The sequence below is a fragment of the Mirounga angustirostris genome, unplaced genomic scaffold, assembly GCF_029215605.1.
Source record: "Mirounga angustirostris isolate CCGP_5_RB_7025 unplaced genomic scaffold, mMirAng1.0.hap1 SCAF_8, whole genome shotgun sequence".
Classification (NCBI taxonomy): domain Eukaryota; kingdom Metazoa; phylum Chordata; class Mammalia; order Carnivora; family Phocidae; genus Mirounga; species Mirounga angustirostris.
Genome location: NW_026991716.1, coordinates 92286162 through 92304517, shown reverse-complemented (window position 1 = coordinate 92304517; position 18356 = coordinate 92286162). Strand labels below are relative to the sequence as shown.

Below are 18356 nucleotides of genomic sequence, written 5' to 3'. Positions count from 1 at the left end.
AGAACATCATGTGAAGATGAAGGCAGAGGTTGGGGTGATGCATCCACAAGCCAGGGAACTCCAGAAGCTAGAAGAGAGACCTGGAACAGATTCTTCCCAACACCTTCAGAGGGAACGTGGCTCTGTCAGTACGTTGATTTTGGACTTCTGGCCTCCAGAATTGTGAGACAATACATCTTATTGTTCTAAGACACCCTGGTTTTGGTACTTTGTTACGGTAGCCCTAGCGAACTAATATAGTGACCAATGACTATCCAACCGGAGATGTCTGGGAGTCGGTTGATGCCTGGGAGTCAGTTGATGTATAGGTCTGGAGTTCAGGAGGTAGCATTAGGCCAGTGATGGAGTCATCCCGCCCTACCAGTGTGGTGGACATGTGACATTTATATGTGATCGTTATCCTTTCCTTTTAGAGAGACTTCTCCACCACTCCTTGTGGTCTCAGTGGAACCGACATCATGGGGCCATCTACTCCAGCTTGCAGGCATGGTCTATCTGTAGCAGGAAAAGAATGCAGGGAACACTGAAAGAGAAACCAAAGCATGCAGATAAAACAAGTGGTCAGAGATAAAATGTCCTGATAGAGTTGAGCCCTGGATTCTAGTCCTTGGGGCCCAAATTCTTACAGATCTAGGAATTCCATGAGCTATCCCGGCGGTATCCTTTCCAGCTATTCGAGGCAATTCTTCATCTGCTTCTGAGAGTTTAAGTTGTCACCTGCCTTCAAAAGAATACAGTTGTCCAGCCCACTGGCTGCTCTGAAAAGCCATCTTGGCATTGTTCCCGAGTCCCGCTCCCCGTTGGCTGCAACCACCCCGCCACCGCGGACTCCCGCAGCTTTCCCACCCGAGTCCTTGAACTGATCCGCTGCATCGGATCCCCCGGCGTGCCCCATCATGTCAGACGCGGCCGGGGACACCAGCTGCGAGATGACCACCAAGGACTGAAAGGAGAAGAAGGAAGTTGTGCAGGAGGCAGAGACTGGAAGAGACGCGCCTGCTAATGGGAACGCTAGTGAGGAAAATGGGGACCAGGAGGCCGACAAGGAGGTAGATGAAGAAGAGGGAGAAGGGGGGAGGAAGGGGGGAGGAGGAGGAAGGCGACAGTGAGGAAGAGGATGGAGATGAAGTGAGGAGGCCGAGGCAGCTACGGGCAAACGGGCAGCTGAAGATGATGAGGATGACGATGTCGACACCAAGAAGCAGAAGACTGATGAGGATGACTAGACAGCAAAAAGGGAAAAGATAAACTTAACACAAAAAAAAGGCCACCGGGACCTAGTCACCCTCCACTTCCCATTTCAGAGTCTAAACGCGGTCACCTTCGAGTAGAGAGTCCCGCCCGCCTGCCGAGCGCGGGCAGCGCCACCCGCGGACGACACCCGCTCCCTCTGCCACCCAACGGAAACCACAACGTGAATCTGCAACAGGGGAGGAGAAAAGAACCCAAACTTCCAAGGCCTGCTTTTTTTCTTAAAAGTACTTTAAAAAGGAAAATTTGTTTGTATTTTTTATTTACATTTTATATTTTGGTACATATTGTTAGGGGTCAGCCATTTTTAATGATCTCGGATGACCACACCAGCCTTCCGAGCGTTCTCTGTCCTACTTCTGACTTTACTTGTGGTGTGACCATGTTCATTATAATCTCAAAGGAGAAAAAAAAAAACCTTGTAAAAAAAGCAAAAACAACAACAAAAAACAATTTTATTCCGAGCGTTCCAGTAACTTTTTTTGTGTATGTACTTAGCTGTACTGTAAGTAGTTGGTTTGTATGAGATGGTTAAGAAGGCCAAAGATAAAAGGTTCCTTTTTTTCCTTTTTTGTCTATGAAGTTGCTATTTATTTATTTTGGCCTGTTTGATGTATGTGTGGAAACAATGTTATCCAACAATAAGCCGGAATTTTATTTTGCTAAGTTGTTCTAAAAAAAAAAAAAAAAGAATACAATTGTTCATCACAATCATGAGAGTGGATGAGGCAGTGCATGTAGAATGAGAAAAGAATCAAAGTGGAACTCTGGGAACCCCAGAGAGGAGGAGGCCAAGAAAGGATGATGAGAGGTGGGACTACACAGAAGATAAGGGAGAAGAACAGTGCTTCATGGTTCCAAAAGGGAATATGAAAAAAGAAAAGGAGACGTTATACATAGTAGAAGTTGAGTCAAGTAAAGGATAAAAACATAACCATGGGGTCTGTCCTCTAGAAAGCTGTATTAGTTTAACATTACTGTATAATGAATCACCCCCAAATTTAACAACTTAAAACAGCAAACATTTATTATTTTGCAGTTTCTGAGGGTCAGGAATCCAGAAGCAGCTTAGCTCGGTGGTTCTGGCTCAGAGTCTCTTGTGAATTTGAGGTCAAGTTGTCAGGCAGGGCTGCAGTCTCTGGAGGTTTGACTAGGACTGGAGGGTCAACTTCCAAGATGGCCACTCACATGACTGTTGGTTGGAGGCTTTAGGTCCGTCCCTGTGGGCCTCTCTAAGGGATTGCTCAAGGCGTAGTTTTCTCCATAGCAAATGATCCAAGAACGGAGGTCTTTTTATAACCAAATCTTGGAAGTGATATAACCAACCATTTGTGCCATATTCTATTCACCTGAAGCACATCTCTAAGTATAAACCATGGCCAAGAGAAGGGACATTACACTCCACTTCTTTAGAGGAGAAGCATCAAAGAATTTGTGGATATATATTCAAAACTACTTCAGAATCCTTGGGTGATTTCTGCTGGAGCTTGTCAGGGAAGTGGATAGAGAGAAACTGTGTGAGGTGAAGTCAATATCACTCTTTCTAGAAATTGGCTATAAAGAAAGAAGAATAACTTCATAGTTGAAGGAGGAAGTTTTTTTTTTTTAAGATTTTTTATTTATTTATTTGACACAGAGAGAGAGAGACAGCTAGAAAGGGAACACAAGCAGGGGGAGCGGGAGAGGGAGAAGCAGGCTCCTGGCTGAGCAGGGAGTCCGATGCGGGGCTGGATCCCAGGACCCTGGGATCATGACCTGAGCCGAAGGCAGATGCTTAACGACTGAGCCACCCAGGCGCCTGGTAGGAGGAAGTATTTTTAAACCTCCTATATTATCTATTTGTTGGTACAGGGACTGTACTTTTATATATTTATAGGCCCCCAAATATTAACAGGCTGAATTCAACATGGGTTAAATACGTTTCGATTTGGGAATGTACTTTCCCACAGAACTGCCTTCCATAGGAAGTGGGGCAACCACACAAAAACCTATGTAACCCGTGTTCTATTTACGGGGCTATGTGGAGCCAGTGCTGTCAGAGACTCTGCTCACTGTTGTGTAGGGTCTGTCACCAGGTAGGACCTGCTGCCCCCTTCTGCAAGGATCTCCAAGGGCACCACTATGGGAATGCCAGACACAGCTCTTTGCCGGTAGACTGCAATGTTATACAGAGTCTGCTAACATCTTTCTGTAAGAAAATGTCCTCTTAGCAATCCAATTTGCCATCAGCTGGAGCACTTCTCTGTCTCCGGGGCTCCAAGCAATACTTCCTGGGCTCGGGTCCTTGGTGGGATCGTGCCTTTGCAATGAGGAAGAGGAAAGAAGGCATAATATGAGAAGAAGGAAAGGAAGTAAGGGATGTAGGGTTGATGTGAATCAAAAACTTTATGTACCTGTTACTTGGCTTCTCACAGTCATCTGGAGAAGTGGGTCTTATTTTACCATGTTTAAAAACAAAGTAACTGGAGCCCTTGGGTGGCTTAGTTGGTTAAGCATCTGACTCTTTTTTTTTTTTTAAAGATTTTATTTATTTATTTGACAGAGAGAGACAAAAGGGAGAGAGGGAACACAAGCAGGGGGAGTGGGAGAGGGAGAAGCAGGCTTCCTGCTGAGCAGGGAGCTGGATGCGGGGCTCGATCCCAGGACCCCGGGATCATGACCTGAGCCAAAGGCAGATGCTTAACGACTGAGCCACCCAGGTGCCCCAAGCATTTGACTCTTGATCTTGGCTCAAGTCTTGAGCCAAGACTCACCAGGGTCATGAGCTCAAGTCTGGTGTTGGGCTCCACACTGGGTGTGGAGCCTGCTTAAATAAATAAGTAAATAAGTAAGTAAATAAATAAATAAAAATGAAGAAACTGAGACATAGCTGTAAAATACTGGCCAATTGTAGAGCTTCATACCAAAATAATGATAAATTATAATGAAAGTATTACAGTTAGTGGTATTAGAAAGCCTGCTCAAAGCAGCTGATTGTGCACATCATTTCCTGACTCTGTATTCAGTGACATCATATTGGTAGCTTGAAATCAGCCATAGTGGGAGTATTTACACCATGGAAATGGACAAATCTTACAGATTCTTTTTTCCCATAGAGCCGGCTGCTAAACATTTACCAGTACACTACTGGTTGGTCCAAATGTGAGGTGAAATGTTAATTAAATCTAATTGCTCATTGAAGAAATGGTGGCAACTCAGTTGGTGGAGAGGGGCAGCGGGGGTGGTGCGGAATTCCAAGAGCCAAATTAGGCAATGAGATCTAAGTACCTCAGTGCAACTGCAAGGTACGTAATTTCCTCTTTCATCTCTATTTCCTGCCTATTTTCTGCACACACAGGTCAAGTTGGGTTGTGAGATTTGTAACTTCCTTAGGGTGACACTGGGGATGTGGACTGTTTGGGGAAGAGGTGGGGGCATCTTTTCTTTGGAGGAGCTAAGGGGGTCGCTTGCTTGAAGATTGAGAGCTGCAGTCTCCACTGGGAAGATTGAAGTGGGATCTTTGTCCTAGGAAGAGATTATGAATAAGAAATTGACAAATTCTTCTCCCCATTTAGGGTCTAGACTTACCAGGTTTTTATACCCATTTCTCTTACGAGAAAGAGAAACTCCAGTTTCTCTTCTGCTGGATTCGGGCCCTTAAGATTTCTGTGGTTTTCTAGAGGGTGGAGAGGTAGATGAGTATTTGTTCAGAGCCCTCTGCCCTCACCAGCCTGTCTGATTGCTCTGGTCTAAGCTGAGGAGCTCATGGCAGAGAGAAAGGGTTTCAAGACTTGTCTGTTCAGTGGCTCTGAGGGGAGAGCAGTGTGGGGTGAGCTAGGAGGAAGCTGTGGGTTTCCATTATTAATAGTTTTCAGACCTTTTGCTTAAGACTTTACTCTTTCTAGTACAAATTACTCAAGAGGCTCTTCTTGTATCACTGTAAACACCAGCAACTTGACTCTTAACCTCCTTTGTTTTCTCTGAGAGTGTACTTGCTGGCTCTTTTTTGCTTCTTTTTTTTAAAAGATTTTATTTATTTGAGAGAGAGAGAGAGAGAGAAAAGGAGTGGGGCAGGGAGGGGCAGAAGAAGAGGGAAAAGCAAATTTCCCTGCTGAGCAGGAAGCCTGATGTGGGGCTCGATCCCAGGACCCTGGGATCAGGACCTGAGCTGAAGGTAGACATTTAACCAACTGAGCCACCCAGGCACCTCTCTTTGTTGCTTCTAAATGGGGAATTAGAATATGCTTTCAAATACTAAGATGACAAATTTTGGAAGGATATGTAAGCAATGGATATAATGGACACTTTAGGGGCATTAAACTAGGGACCCAATATGTTTTATATATTTTTATATAAATATATACATTATATATTTTAATATATTTAATATATCAATATCAATATAAACACAAATATTTAATATATTAATATTAATATAAATATTAATGTACACATATAAAATATATTTAATATATTTTTATATATTTATACATTTCTGAACTTTTCAATTTCTTTTTTCCCTTTTTTTTATTTCCTTGGTTCTTTAGTCATGTCAACTACTGCAATAAGTGTCTGTAGAAGACACCATCCTGAACAAAAGCTAAGATCTTTATAATGATTTCCATATAACCATATGGTTTCTTTTTTTTTTTAAGATTTTATTTATTTATTTGAGAGAGAGAGAACGAGATGGGGGAGGGTAGAGGGAGAAGCAGACTCCCTGCTGAGCAGGGAGCCCAATGCGGGACTCAATCCTGGGACTCCAGGATCATGACCTGAGCCGAAAGCAGTCGCTTAACCAACTGAGCCACCCAGGCGCCCCAAACCATATGGTTTCCTCACACCCATGCCATCCCCTGGCCACCTCTCCAGTCATGATCACCTTCATCCTGAATTCATCCTTCTCCTGCTTTCTTTCATACAGAGTTTTATTGCAGCAAATGGATTCCTAAGGATTGTATTTTTTTTTATTATAGTTGTCTTAAATTTTATGAAAAGGGAGGAATGTTTTATGTAAAAGTTGGGCACTTATGTTTTCCAGTTACTAATTTACTAAATTGTTGAGATTCAACCAAATGTTTAGTTCATTCATTTTGCTTTTTGTCTAAATATTTTGTATATTTTTAGTAACAACTAGTTTAAATCTTAAAATAATTTAATGATCAAAAGGAATATGATATGTATTAGCAGATTAAACAGTAATTTGATGTAATCTGTCAGTGGGCAGTAACAGAGTTGCACGTCCTCCAAATGCATACTGCAGTCTTTTCAGATCCTGGATTTTCAGTGTCAAGTCTTTACCCCTTAATCCACCCTTTTTCTCTTGTCCTGCTTTCTTTCTTTTTTTTTTTTTTTTAAAGATTTATTTATTTATTTGAGAGAGCGAGAATGAGAGAGAGTACATGAGAGGGGGGAGGGTCAGAGGGAGAAGCAGGCTCCTCGCTGAGCAGGGAGCCCAATGCAGGACTGGATCCCAGGACTCCAGGATCATGACCTGAGCCGAAGGCAGTTGCTTTAACCAAGTGAGCCACCCAGGCGCCCTCTTGTCCTGCTTTCTAATCAAGAAGTCAGGCTTAATGTGGGTATTATGTAAAATGTAACGCATCGGGAATAGCTTGAAAGGCAGTGTAAAAACATTGATTTGTATGATTTGTATAAAGATACCAAGCAATCTTTCAACTTTCCACTTGCTTGCGCTTTGCAGAGTATTATACATTCTTAGAGTACGTAAGTACCCTTGCCAGAAAAGAAAAAAACTTTCCCTCTAAACTCTTAGGTTTGTTCTTAGAGGCCTGTGAATGAAACTGACACAGTTAGCAAGAGACAAGACAAAATTGAATCATGCATTTGTATTAACATCTGTACAGGCTTTCACCGAAAAATGTGACTCAAAGGGGTGGTTAAAATTTGGGACTTATATCTTGTCTTAATGGGGAAGAGGAGGGGGAGAAGGGCACTTGAAAACAAAAGGACTTTCTGGAGAGATGAATGAGCCCTCAGGCTCACATGAGATAAGACAGCTTTGTGACAATGTCTGTCTAGGTGTGGTGTGGAGACTTCTCACCTCTAGCTGTCCCAAGGAGTGGATTTATGATAACTGCTGTTCTTTGAATTCTTTGAGGAGGCTCTGCTTTTAGGCAGATAAGAGATTTCAAGAACTCAAATGTCTTCTGCTCAAAATAATTTTTATGCCACAGCGGTGTATTCTAGACCTTTTCTCTGCAATCTGTAGTAATAAATTATAGTCATAAATTGTTGGCAAAATTGTCACAAAAATTTCTAAATTATCTCAACTCTTTGCCATTTTTAACATGTGTGTTTGGTAAGGTACAGGGAAACACTCTTCTTCATTTGTAATTCTAAATAGCATTTGACAAAGTCTTATGCAGATCAATGCTGAAGAAATTATTTCTGATATCTATGGCAACAATGGGGGGAACTGTCTAGAAAGACTTTCTAGGGCCTCAAGGCTTTCTCCAGGAACCTGTCACCTTTGCCCAGGGGACAGCCTGAGGCCTCCACACCCGAAGGAGTGAGCGCCTCCCCAAGGAGGCACATCTGTGACCCTGAGACTCTTTGGTAAAATGCTCAAAGGTGAAAGCTGGCTTTCTTCCCTTGGAGGAGGCATTGGGGGATGGCAAGAGATAAGAAGTTTCTAGGAAGAAAAGAATGTAAGGGGAACAGTGAGAGGACAAAAGTCTTCAGATAAGAGGTAAACGAGAAAAGCATTTTCTGCCAACATTGTGAGAAGTGAAAGAAATAAAAGCAAGCTTGCTTTAGGGCAGGACTAAAAACAACTGGGCAAAAAGAGACTTCATTTCTGAGGTGGGGGGTTTCGTAACAATGAGGGGAAACCCAAGGGTCGTCCAAATGTTGGTCCAGGATTGCCTAGAACACGGTCTGCTGTAGGTGACCAGACAAGACACCTGGCCCTGAGGGAGGATTTCAGAGCTAACGGGGAAGCTCCCTGATGCTCCCCCACCCCCATGCCTCCATTATTCTCTCCGCACAAAGGCCTGGGCCTGCAGGAGAGAGTGGGGCAGCACTCTGGCCTGCCCAAAGGGCTGCTTTCTGCAGCAAGAGGGAGGGAATCTTTACGGTGGGAGGTTGTGTGTGTCCACAGGAGGTGTCTTTTTCTAGAAGTTCCCCAATTCTTGAAAGTCCATAAGGGAAGGGTCATCCCACCCTATAAGGTGCCTTTTTGCAGAGCAGAAGGTGGCCCCTCCGCAGGTAGGCTGGTGTGGCAGATAGACTGTGAAGGTCATGGCGCAGCAGGTGAAGGTTGGGGCTTGGTGGGCCGCCGTGTTCCTCAGAGGGGCACCTTTCCGCAGGGCTTTCAGATTCACTGCTGCGGCCTGGCGGATTGATCCCTGCTTAGAAGAGAGGTTCAACCTGAGGCTGCCGATCATTTCCACCCCCGCATGAACCAGCTTCGGGATCCGTCCTGTGCACAGGCTTTGGGCGAGGGCCGGGGCAGAACCAGGAGATGAGGTCCCTGCAAGGGAGCTCAGATGGGTTGCACGCAGTTTTGCCCAGGGCCTGCCTGAGCCTGGAGCCGGGAAACAAGGAGCGACTGGGAAGCGGCAGCCTCCAGGCTGCAAGGCCGGGCCAGCTTGGATGCTCATGGGTTGGCTTCCATCTGGAAGATGGGAAGACACAAGTGAGGAGGAGATCTGATTGAAGCTGACCGTGGATCACTACTGAGAATGGACCAGACCAAGGCCTGGGAAGGAGCCGGCTGTGGGCATGTGGGCCCAGCACTTCCCAAGCCAGTCTGAACTTCTTGTTCTCTGTTTATTGTCCTTTTGCTCTCTCTAATGTTCAGTCAAGCTTTGCCCAAGACCCACCCGGTTTCAGCTTACCAGAGCAATAAGGAATGGGGGGACTGGGTCGGCGGGGGGAAGGCAAGGGAAGAGAGGACAAATCAGGGCTTGTTCACCCTACCAGCTTTTCCTGCCTGTAGATGCTTCTCCGGCATAATTTCTGTCAGGGAAGACATCATTCCAGTTCACTCCTCACACCAGGGAATGCCTTTCTCAGGGCTCCAGGGTGCTGGGCCACCTAGAACCTCCGACCCAGGATAAACACTGAGCAGTGATTTCCCTCAAAGGTGTTGGGGAAAAAAATACATTATTTTTTTAGGCAAGCAGATACATTGTAGAGGACAAAATTCGTATGAATTTTAGATATTCCACACAGATTTTAAAAATAAATTTTTTTATTTTTAAAGATTTTATTTATTTATTTGACAGAGAGAGACAAAGCAAGAGAAGGAACACAAGCAGGGGGAGTGGGAGAGGGAGAAGCAGGCTCCCCGCCGAGCAGGGAGCCCGATGCTGCGACATGGGGCTTGATCCCAGGACCGTGAGATCATGACCTGAGCCGAAGTCAGATGCTTAACCAACTGAGCCATGCAGGCGCCCCTAAAAATAAATTTCTAAAAAAAAAAAATTAAAAATTAAAAAAAATTTAAATAATTTCTTAGCCTCTGGAAAGCAGGCCCGAGAACTGCTCCCAGGCTTCCTTGTAATAGTAAGTCATTTACTCTCTTCTGCTTTTGGGGGTATTTCAGCAGAAAAGTTTGAGAAATAGGCTTTAGTAGAACCAAATGAGAGGACAAAGCAGTGAGAATCACAGAGAAAGAAGTTCTCACACGCGGCTGGGTTGTCCGGAAAGGGCCTGGATTGTTGGCAACAACTGGCTGAGAAGACTGACAAGAGTGAGTTTGGAATTTAAACGAGTAATTATAATGCTGATATACCTTTAAGGACTTCACTGTGAGGCCTGGAGCTCTTAGAGGGAGAAAGGGCCTTCTGTTCCATCAGGTCCAGCCTCCTCTTCTTTCTGGGGAAGCCCCAGAGCCCAGAGAAGTGAAGTCATTTGCCTGAGGTCACAGAGCTATTTATGGCAAAGATGGAACCAGAACCAAGGTCTCCTGCCTCCTAATGCCCTAACTGTGATAATAGGAAGCGAAGCTCTGTCTCTTATTTTACTAATCTCTAGGTTTGAAGATAAATGTGTTCTTAATTCCATTTACTCCCATGTTAACATAAACCCTCCAGGGCTAAAAGTTTCTTTGGAGTTGTGATTAGGGGCATTCCAAGAATGGAGAAATGAGATCTTCACTCTTGGCTCATTCAACCAGTCCTTTGATGTGTATTAATTGTTTGCCAGTTGCAGGCCAGACACCGTGTAGGTGTAGGCAATATGGAGATGAATTGTTTTCTGCCCTCAAGAAGTGTGGAGAGGACTGGGCGATACCCAGCCTGATGGGGTGGGTGGTGACCCATCATAGCACATCACGATGAATGCGGGACAACCGTGCAGAGTGTTCCAGGGAAACACAAAAGGAGGTTATCTAGCCCAGACAGGGATGGGGTCAGGGAAATTCTTTCAGACGTGTCAATTTATAAAATAGCTGGGATGTGGTTGGTAGGCTGGAATGAGCCTTTTGATAATAAAGTTTACTCTGCCAGAGTTCTTGAAAAATTTGGAGACACTTGGCAGCGTGTCGTCCTTGTATGTGTCCTGTCACCAAGTGTTAGATTTGTTGGCCTCTAGCGGGCCACACGATGGAAACAGCTTATAACCATCAGATGTTATGCCATCATGCGGGGCCAAAGGACGTTCGCCACAATTTATTTCTTACGTCAGTCTCCCCAGGTTCGAGCCGTTCTAACCACACAAGCCTCTGCGCTGTGACTCAGACATGCTGAGCACACTCTCACCTCAGGGCCCCTGGACTTGTCCTCCCTCTGGTCACTTGCGTAGGTCTCTCCATGTGCTCCTCACTGTATTCGGGTCTCGGCTCCCATGTCCTTTCAGTAGGGACGGCTCGACTTTCCTGACCACAGCATGAGAAACAGTAACAGCAACCCACAGTAGTTGAATCGTGGCCTCTCGAAAGGATGTGTCTCCATTCCAAGCCCCAGAACCTGTGAATGTGACCTTATTTGGAAAATGGGTCCTTGCCGATGTAATGAAGGATTTTGAAAGGAGGCTATCATCCTGGATTATTTGGGGTGGGCCCTAAATCTAATGACAAGTGTCCTTATGAGAGAAAGTCAGAGGGCGAGTCGGGACGGACAGGAGAGGAGGCCACGTGCGGACGGAGGCAGAGGTTGGTGTGATGCAGCCCCACAGGATGCTGGCAGCCACCAGGAGCTGAAGAGGCAAGCAAGGGAATGTCCCTGACAGTTGCTGGAGGAAGGGAGGCCCTACTGATCATGTTGACTTTGGACTCTTGCCTCCAGACGGAGAGAATAAGTTTCTGTTATTTTAAGCCATCAAGTTAGCGATAACTTTTTATGGCAGCCACAGAAAACGGATGTACACCATCACCCCTGCCACTCTCTGTCCCCTTACGCTTACTCGCTTACTCTTTGTTATCAGTACCTGACGTGTTTGTTCTTTCTTTCTTTCTTTCCTTCTTTTCTTTCTTTCTTTCTCCTTTCTTTCTTTCTTTCTTTCTTTCTTTCTTTCTTTCTTTCTTTCTTTCTTTCTTTCTTTCTTTCTTTCTTCCTTCCTTCCTTCCTTCCTTCCTTCCTTTCTTCCTTTCTTCCTTTCTTCCTCCTTTCTTCCTCCTTTCTTCCTTTCCTTTCTTTCCTTTCTTTCTTTCTTTTTCTTCCCATTCATCCAAACACACACAGAGAGATACACACACACTTGTAATTTCTTTATTCTTTATCTTAAATGCAAGCGCTCTGTTTTACATCACCATCTAGAATAGTGCCTGGCACATAGTAGGTGCTTAGTGGATATTGAATGAATGGATGGATGAGATGGTGGATTCTGAGGCTCTGCAGGCACTTGGAGTGACCTTTTCATCCTGTGTGTAACTGAGGGGACAGAAGGATCCCAGTTCTGATGATGCAGAACTTTGAGTGCTGGGGAGGGTCAGGGATGGACAGATCTGGATTTAAATTGTGGCTCTGCCACTTGTTAGCTGGTGACTTTGGGCTCTGAACCTCAGTTTCATCAACAGCAAAATAAATACTTATGTTGTTGCAGGGCTACAGGGAATATTGAAAGCGTGGCCGGCTCAGTGCCTGGTGAGCAGTGCTCAGTCTGGTTCTCCTTTCTCTCCCATTCATGGCCCTGAAACTCACAGTAGAGACAGGAAGGCTTTCCTCAGTGTGGTCATTTCCTCCTGCACTGGCTGCAGAGGTTCCTGAACATTTGACATCCCCCTAGGGCTGGAGCTTGCCATTCTTTTTTAAAGGTAGGATTTGCTTAATTGAACATAGCAAACCTGATGATTCTCTATTGTGAGATGATGGGCTCCATGCACCTTGAATTTCTACCTCTGGACATGAACTCTTGCAATCACTTCACCTTATCAGCCTTTGTGCTATGAAGAGAGAAAAGTAGAGGCCATTTTTACACCTGCACCATTATGACGGTTGCTGGCATCCATCGGTATTAGAGAGAAGGAACAGCCTCATCCAGCAGGCCTTGTAGGGATAGCCCTTTAATTGGACGTTTGTATCTGGTAGATCCTAATATTGTTTAAAGAAGATTACACACATGTACATGTGCAGTTCTAGTTCTCTTTCTCAAAAATATTGGTTAAACACCTGAAATATTAGAAATATGAGCAGTTATTACTTCTAGGCTCCTGGGTTGTTGGATAAAGCATGGTTTTAATCTTTTTCTTGATGCTTTTCTTCATTTTCCAAAATGTAAATTGAAGATGTTTCTAATTCATTTTTCCATCAGATAAAACTGCAGGTTTTGCTTTTGAGATTTCATTCCTAGAACTGGCTCAGAATATAAATGCTAAGGTTAGCTTCAATGCCAGTGACTGGGGATTTTCTCTAGTCTCTGGCTCATCATGTAGAAGCTGTGTTTCTCATTTCTTTTCTGAAGCCATCATACAGGCACAGACTTTCATGGCAAAGATGAATAACAGCAACTATTGTCCGTCAAGGAGTTTAGCCATGATTTCCTCGATCTGCTCCTCGCCTTTGTGATTTCATTGGTTCCCTTGATGAGAACTTTTCCTGAGGTCTTATGCAGACTTAATGTAAAGTAGTGATTTTATCACATTTTTTAAGCTTCTGGTAAAAAATAGACTATCTCATAGAATTCCCAAGGAAAATCAGTTCTGTCAAATCTCATTGTTAATTCATAAAGGGCATTTGGCTGTGCAAATAGAAGAGCGTGGAATCCAATGGATGTTTCCAAAGTTATCATTTCTTACAGGCGTTTAATATATCATCGTTGTCAACTGTGTGGGCCTGAACCAGTTAAACTTCATCCAACGGAGATAAATTTGATTTTGCATGAATTAGGGCAGCATTTGCAAAAAGCTCTCGGCAGAATATTTCATTCATATTCACTTCCAGCATCTTGTGCTTTTCTTTAAAGTTGGGATGAGAAGGGTTTCCACCACTCATTGTAGGCAAATGTGTTCTATGCTTTAGAGTGGAGAGAGCATAAGTTGTTATTATGATAATGTTAATAACACTTTTCATGTACTACATTTTGGTTGACATTTCATCCTAATTGAGAAAAATCTAAAATTAATCTTTGTAAGAAACAAGACCAGGGTGGCTAATCAGGTTTGGAACTGGGACTAATTGTACCGTAATCAGATTGAAGGGCTGTTAAATATCTGATGTGAAAACCATATCATGAAATGATAAGAAAGAATCTGCGCAAAAGTCCCCTTGAATTTTCCCCTTGTCTTTTATTTTGCAGTTTGTTCAAAAGGCTTATTACCTCAGCCTCAAAGCACAGATCTAAGATCTCTACCATCTGGTAACTTTTATTTTTTAATCAACTCAACTTTCCTGAGAGTTGCAATAAATAGATAAGTAAGTAAGTAAATAAGTAAGTAAATCTTTATCATCTATTTGTCCAGGATAAGATGTACAATGATGCTAGTTCAGGGAACTAAAGGTATTGCTGATTCTGATGTTTTTAAATTAATTTTCAAGTCTGCTTATGGTTAAATTGTTGCTCATATGGGGTGTGGCCGATTGAGACAAGCAGACATGGGGGACCAGGAACTTGGCAGAATGGGATAGGTCTGAGCAGCAACTATTCGGTCTTTCCCCCAGGTTAAGTCCTTCCCGTCATCCCTAGGGTGTGGTAGTCTGTCTGGTCTGGCCATTGGTTCTCAGGATCCTGCAGACTCATCCGAATTCCACAGGGGTGATTCGGGGCATAAAATATGAGTTCGACTTTTGCTTTTCTCCTGTAAGCAGCAGAAGTCAGAGGTGGGTATGTTATGGAAGGACGCCATGAATCTATATCAGAGACCATCTAAAGATCCACAGGCCACCTAAACCCATGTAGAAGGATGGTCATCAATCTGATGGCACTGATGAGGTCAACAGCCACGTGCTCACTGCTCCAGGGTCTTTGTTTCAGAGCCAATTGTTGAAGTAGAGGTGTTGTGACTTCAGATTCAGTTTCAAAATGACACTGAGGGATTGGGTATCAAATTCCAGCGCTATCTAAAATATCCAGGCTCGGGATTTGAATAGGAGATTTGAGGCTGAAGCTGGTGGAAGCAGAAGGACTCGGAGACGGACTTGGGCAGGCAGCAGAAAACGCTGGAAAGTCTACCTCAGAGGATTCTGTGTGTGTGTGTATGTGCAAAATGTACGCCCTCAAAATGTCCAAAGAGGATGTCACTTTTATTTGGGGGGAGGGGAGAAAGGCACTGGTTATTCCTATAGGACTTAAAGCACATAAATCCCACTCCCTTCTACCACCCCCCATCCCCCCAGGAAGTGAAAAATGGCGTGAAGAGAGCACTTTAACCCAGAGTTTTGAAAAGAGTTTTAATGAACTGAGAAACAAAACAAAACAACCTCAACACCCATTAGCCGAGCAGCAGGGCTCTTGCGAATACTGCTCAGTTTCCCAGTTACTGGAGTTAGATTTGTCTGGTTCTCTTCACCTTGAGTCGCTCTGTGCAAGGGCCCTTGGCAAAACTTCATTACTTCTCTTTCTTAGCCAGAGATCTGCTGCGCCCTGAGCTTCTTGGGCCTCCTGGTGGGGGCAGCCCTCCTATTGGTCCAGCTCTCCTCCCAGCCCCGTGGCTTCTCACTGGCCCAGAGCCAGCTCCCAGGGCCCACCTGGCAGGTTGGGGTGCTCAGGACCCGCCTCGTTCTACAAGGTATGGTTTTCTGCCTCGAAAGTGCTTCACGTTGCAGAGTCTGGTCTAAGACAGAGGTGGAGAGTCCCAGCAAAGTGCGGGGTCTCCAGCAATGACCTTGCTGACCTGGTTGGCCCTCTCAGCCCCAGAAGGCCCACTCTCCACACTCGCCCTTCTGGCCTCCCACTCCCACTTCAGCCCCAAGGGCGGGTGGGCAAAGGAGCTCCATTCACGAATGATCTGTGTGGAAGAGGGGAGAAGAGGGGTGGCCTCAGCAGACACCAGAAGCTTAGCGAACTGGCCAAACCCTTCTCACCAGTGCTGTGTCCCTGCACCTGTTTGCTTCATGGACGCACATGACTCAGTGAGCTTTTTTTTTTTTTTTAGATTTTTTAGATTTTAAAGATTTTATTTATTTATTTGACAGAGAGAGACACAGCGAGAGAGGGAACACAAGCAGGGGGAGTGGGAGAGGGAGAAGCAGGCTTCCCGCCGAGCAGGGAGCCCGATGCGGGGCTCGATCCCAGGACCCTGGGATCATGACCTGAGCCGAAGGCAGTCGCTTAACGACTGAGCCACCCAGGCGCCCCTCAGTGAGCTCTTTAACAGTGTTTTTTTTTGAAATATTACAGGGAATAAATATCTGTTATAAAAAAGAAGACACCTGAAAGTATTACAGGGAATAAATATGTTATAAAAAAGAAGACACCTGAAAGTAAAGTAAAAAGTGAAAGTTTCCATTCACCGTGGTCTCCCCTCACCCCATCTCCTCCCTGCAGGGAAACATTGCTGCCCTTTGAAATGAATTCTTCCAGGCCTTTTCTTCTGTGCAGTATGAGTGAATAGCAACTAAGCCTTTGAGTGCTGAATTGTTATGTCCACAAACATGGAAACCGGAAGCTTCTTGGGCAACCAGAATACGCCCTCAGGTTATTAATACCAAGGCCTGTAGGCGTACCTTGATTCTTTTCATTTTGTTTTCTTTTACTTCTCTATCCTATCTAAGAATGTAAAGTCCTACTAAGGTTGTATATCAATTTTACCTCAGTAAAAAAAATGTGAAGTCTTAAAGAATATGTCTGAAGAGAATCTTCACTTGCTCTGGAGCTCACACACATCAAAATTCATAGTATTTCACACTGTCCACCCCTCCTCTGCAATCGCCTCTATCTGTGCAGCCCACTGTTAAAATAAACTCTTAGCGAGGTTTGTGAAAGAAAAGCGCTAGGCTTCTGATTTCAGCCTGCCTTGTGTGCTAAATGTGTATTTCTGGACATCTAGAAAACAATCCTAATTATTAAAAAAAAAAAGCAGTGATCTTTCCCACACTCTAAATCTCCAAAACTTCTTGTGAAATGATTGCTTTGAGAACTTCCTGATTGGGTTGCTTCAGGATAGAAACAACTGTAACCTGATTTTTCTACATTCTGAAACCTTGCTGGGTCACGCAGCCTGCATCGAATGTCCTCCAGAAGTGGCCTCTTTTCCTTGCTAAGATGGACCTAGTATTTCCTTTTTCCCAAGGGTCAAATGATCTCCCAGGACCATGCATGTTTGAGTCTCTTGGGTCTAGCCTTTTGGCTAAAAAGAGAAGGTTGGTAAGGTTGGAGTGGTCGCCCTAATTTATTGTTTCTTTCCCGCCAGGAAGGTGGAAGACTGCTCATTTCATGAGAAATTTTTGAAAAGGCTTTTGGATAATAACAACACAAAGGAGAAACTTCATCCTAGAGTTGTGATCTGTGGCCTCCAGGGTGAAGTCAAGGAATCCTTGTGCATGCATGTGGGCTCAGGGGAATCTCATCAAGAAAAAACCTTGGGGTTGGGGGGAGTGCCTGGCTGGCTCACTTCATGGAGCGTGTGACTCTTGATCTTGGGGTTGTGAGTTCAAGCCCCACATTGGGTGGAGAGGTTACTTAAAAAGAAAAAAGAAAAAACCTTGGAAAGATGCTCCAAGGGAGTTCTGCAATCTTAAGTGCTACTGTTGAAGGAAACTCAGGCTTTTCTAGCATAATCTCCATATTTTATAAATGAGAAAGAGGAAGGCACAGAGGAGGGGAGAAGACTTGTCAACCGCCCCACAGCTGGAACGAGAGGTCAGGTCTCTAGCTCTCTACCCAGGGCACCTTTGAGTATATCCAGCTGCCCTTCTGCTTACGACCCTCCTAAATTCCAAGCTTTTGTTTCAAAATTGTCAATGAGGTTGTATATATTGCTATTTCTACGTCATTCACTGTGCTCATTTTTGAAATGATGTTTTCATAAAGAGTTTGATTTCTGGCTGCCATAGAGTGCCTGGAACCACCTTCGGCCGGTGGTAAGGAGGGCACTGGGCACCCAGAGACATCACTCCTTCAGAAGACAGAGTGCTAACCATGAACATGCCCTGCCTAGGAGGGCGGCTTCCTGTCCAGAGCCATGTCCCCTGCTGCAGCAGGTGCTACTTCTCAAGTTCTAGGCACCCCCCATTGATGCTGTTTGGGAACTATAGCAGCTCCTATCAAAACTTGCTTCAAGTCAGTAGGGAGAGATGGCTTATTCAATAAATGGTCTTGGGTTGAATAACTAACCATTCCGTTAAAAAGAAGTGCATTGCTGCTTTCTTATGCCTTATACCAAAATACATTCCAGATGGATCACAAACTTAGGTGTGAGAAAGTGAAATTGTAAGAGTGTTGGAAATAAACACGAAATAATTTTTTTTTTAAATACGAAAGAATTTTAAAATTTAATAATCTTACACGGGGCCAGAATTTCCGAGGCTGAGACACAAAACCTGGAAGCCATAAAAGGAAAGACTAGTAAGTTTGATTGCATAAATAATTTAAATTTCTGCAGAGCAAAGAATTACCATAAAGAAATTTAAAATACAAATAAGGCTTAGAAAAATATTTGAGATATATATGTCAGAGGCAAAGAGCTAATTTACTGAATGTCTTTTTTTTTTTTTAAGATTTTATTTATTTATTTGACAGATAGAGACATAGTGAGAGAGGGAATACAAGCAGGGGGAGTGGGA

General features: G+C 44.2%; 1 pseudogene; it reads left to right on the top strand.

Moving 5' to 3' along the window:
* Window positions 1–751: 751 nt before the first annotated feature.
* LOC123837063 (prothymosin alpha-like) lies at window positions 752–1314 on the top strand (annotated as a pseudogene).
* The last annotated feature ends 17042 nt before the right edge of the window (window positions 1315–18356 follow it).